The sequence below is a fragment of the Curcuma longa genome, unplaced genomic scaffold (genome assembly GCF_044706935.1).
Source record: "Curcuma longa cultivar G26 ecotype Majalengka, Jawa Barat unplaced genomic scaffold, ITB_CL_G26_1.1 contig_28190, whole genome shotgun sequence".
Lineage (NCBI taxonomy): Eukaryota > Viridiplantae > Streptophyta > Magnoliopsida > Zingiberales > Zingiberaceae > Curcuma > Curcuma longa.
In genome coordinates this window covers 1-3,925 of record NW_027433639.1, presented here as the reverse complement: position 1 = coordinate 3,925, position 3,925 = coordinate 1, and the positions used below count along the sequence as shown (strand labels likewise).

Sequence of the window (3,925 nt, the reverse complement as noted above, 5' to 3'; positions counted from 1 at the left end):
AATATAAGTTCTTATTTAGGTCCATAACTTCCCTGAATAGATAGGGGCCCTCTATTTTTATGAGACATGATGCAGATGGAACAGATCTAATTAGTTTTCCTTCTTCCAAACGTAACTAAATAGTTGTTTTCTACCAAGTCACCAACAGATCTAACTAAAATTCTAGAGAATAGGATCCAATTAATGAGCTGAAACATGGTGTTTAGTGTCGACTACTTTACAAAGGAGTCTCCCATCCTCTCATCCTAATCCACCAATTACCAAACCTGCCGCTGCCTCTGTTCCTTTAATATATGCAGGTGCCGACGAGGTTCCTTTTTAGTATCGGATGCCTATGAAGATACAAGGTTACTTTTCAGTAGCTCTTGTTAGTGCCCTCTTGGACTATTCTCTGGTTCCAAGTTCCAACCCATTGTCAATTTTATTAGCATTTGAGAAGGCCATTTCACCAGAAGGACAAATGGGGATTTCAGAAAGTGCCAAGTATTAGCCTAAGAACTATTAAACATCCAACAGATACCACCTCTACACGTTATATATCCTCGTCCTATCCTTTTCAAAGTGCTTTTTGTTATTTCATTTTGGTGGGCACATCCAGACAAACTGAAATAAAAGGGTAACGCACGTACTACCAGCTAGAACAGAACAAAATTAGATCAATGGAGATAACTAGAGATCAATGTAGGCCAAAGGGAGAGGTTGAGGGAAGTTGTGTCTACATTGATACTATTGAATTGAAACCATAATAGTTCACGGCCCTGTAGTAAAATAATATATATATATATATATGACTTTTGAATAATTTATCATTATTTTGTTTATTAATCTATTATGTAATATATAAAATCATAACAAATTAGTGAATTTCTATGATGAATCCATTAACTAACAATGTCATGTCAACGTATGAGTTTCTCTCTTTTTTGTTCACGTCATTTAGATCTACCACATCAATTTGAATTAACCCAATTATTTATACTAGGGTTTATATAATGGCGCCTGCAAGTAGTTACTAATTGATGAATTTACAAAGAAAAATCATGGACCTGATAAATGTACTGTGATTTTATATGGCAGTTTTATTTCATGTTGCAAGAATCACCCCGGCCCGTAAACAATGATCTGACAAGTATCTCAAAGACATGCAGATCTAAAGGTAAAGGAGAAGATGTGAAACATTTTGCAGTGTAAATTCTTCATACAATCATCATACACCTGTACATCTCTCTGAATAGGATTCAAATGGATGGGCAATGAGTACTCTCTCTTCTTCTCTTGCACTTTTGCCACCACGTACAGATTAACTAACTGCATGTGACCCTTAACAAATAGCTAGCTAGCTAGCGGAGGTACGGTTAAAACTTTTAATCACCTGAACGATGCATGCTAATTAATTATGATCGATCAGTGCTAGAGTTCTATCAGTGGATAGATATGATCAGTTAATCGTTCCTCGGTCCAGCCATCCAAAAAGTGAGCTGAGTGCGCGAAGGTGATGAAAGTATTCGGCCATGGCTACAAATAAGCATCGTGCCATCTGCCTCGTCGTCAAGATCTGGTGAAGCCGGTGAAGCGCCTGCTGTTCTCAAGTTATCTGCCTGCACGAATTAATTAAACATTCATTATTCATCTCATAGTGTTAAAAGCAGTTAACCAGCTGCGTTAATTAGTGGGAGTTTTACTAAAGTTAAAATTAAGCAGGCAAAAATCTTGACTATGTGTTCATTTGAATGAATGAACAAACAATATATAATATCAAACATCGATCACAATTAGCTTACTTGTCTAATGTAGCCCTCTAAAGTGGTGAGCTTGTTCATGGCGATGGCCATGTGGCCCATGTAGTTGGCCATGTCGGAAGGGCAGTTGAATGCGTCAGAGTTGATGGTTTCCAGAGACTGATTAAGGGCTTCAAGGCCTTGACTCAATGCTTCCTCTGCCTCCTGCATCGACTGTTGCATGCCACACACTGCCAGTATCTGCTGCTCCGTCAATGGGTCGATGTGGCTCGAGAGAATCTAATTAAGCAGAGAGACATTTGAATATAAGTAATTATATATATATATATATAACCATCAAGTTCCTGAGACAGCCAACTGCTCCAACAAGAAGCTGCTAATTAAGAAGCTTTACCTTTTCTCTAAAGCTACTTATGATCTGTCTAAAACTTCATAAGTATTATTATTCTTAATTGGTTCAGGATCAAGCAATCGACTAGTTACAAAAGAAAATAAGAAGACAGATAATCAAGGATATATATATATATATTGAACTTTAATATTTATTTTCAAAATCTCATTGCTACAGTAGTGTGTTGTTTTTTGCCACTGCAAAAGCATATGCCAAAAGCTTCTAAATTTTCTCCACATTTGATCATGTTGTAATTACAAAAACATAATATCCATTCCTTTCATCAAAACATATGTTTTTCCAACACATATATCCTTGCTGAAATGAAATGACAAGAAACAGCACTCCAACTTATTATCTGTGATAAAGAAATATACGACGACCTAATATACTTGATCAAATGAAGTAGTTCAATTGGCCTAAAAAAAATATATGGCTAACTAACAGACAACATGCTAGAGATGATTAACTAAACAAATTGTTCTTAATTAATCTAAACAATTAACTAGGTGATAGCTTTGTTAAACAATATATATAATGATCACTATGGCACTAAACAACTGCAGGAAATTATATTTTCAATGTGGTAGACATTCAAGTGGCGACGTACGATTGTCTAAGTTGTCGTCTTATCTTAAATTCTGGCTTTATATTATATTTTACGTGTTTTATTTTTGTTAGGTTAGTAATTATAGTTAGATGGTCGATGTACTAATAACGTAACTTATTTAAGTACTTATAATATATAGCTAGTTAGTACATATAATTAATTATATATGTGCTTAATTAATTAATTAATTATAAGCCCAAGACCGTGGGACTTGCATGCACGTACGTACGCCTGCAAGAATATATATATAATTATACAAATAAACAAAGAGGACCTTGATGAGTTCGGAGGGGCGGAAGCCTCCCATCCACATGAAGCACCGCTCGGCAGGAGTCATCCACATGCCTGAGATGAGATGGAAGACGTCCGACTTTATCACCATGCTCTTGAGATGCACCATTTGATCGTAATGCGAGATGCAGCTCTCCACATACATCCGAAGCTCCTTCTCCGGCAACTGCTCTTGCACCGCCGCTCGGAGCTCACACATTAGCCGGTGGTGCTCTTCCAGCCACCTCGTGTATTCCATATCAAACATGGCTTCATCTACATATCACATAAGAGAAAAATTAAGTAATTAAGAATTAATTAATTAATTAAACCTCATTCATTCATTAATGGCACAGTATTGCACCGTACGTACCTGAGATTAGTCCACTAACACCTGTGGGATGACCTTGGTTCCTAAGAAGACCTCCACCTCCAAGTAATACACCCTGCATATATATATACCTTACATCTTAATTACATGCATGTTATAGAGTTCACGGAAATGCTTTTGTAGTCCATGCAAAAGTAACTTCTACCTGTGCTTTTGCCCTGTGAAGCTCGTGCTCAATCTGGGTGAGCTTAATTCTACTTGTCTCTAATTGTTGAATATAAGCCTGTAGAAGTAATAGAAAATGGGCAATCCTTTAACAAATAATATTGATCTTTGAATTTCATCATATACATACATACAGATATAAATGGCTGATCACAAACCTTCTTCCTAAGTCTGCTCTTCCTGGCTGCCTCCCTATTCTTGAGCAAGCCTTCTCAGTGTCTGCCCGCAAATAAATCAAACACATCGCCAGCATTAAAAATTGTTTCTGTGTCTTTCTTGAGGAAAATAGAAATCTTTTAGTTACATAAACTAAGAGCTACAGAAAGGATTTCACCTTAGGGTCTGATCTTGGGATCTCC

The 3,925-nt window shown here is 36.7% G+C and overlaps 1 pseudogene; it reads right to left on the bottom strand.

The window, feature by feature from the left end:
* Window positions 1–1,442: 1,442 nt before the first annotated feature.
* LOC141819189 (bZIP transcription factor TGA10-like) lies at window positions 1,443–3,785 on the bottom strand (annotated as a pseudogene).
* Window positions 3,786–3,925: the final 140 nt, after the last annotated feature.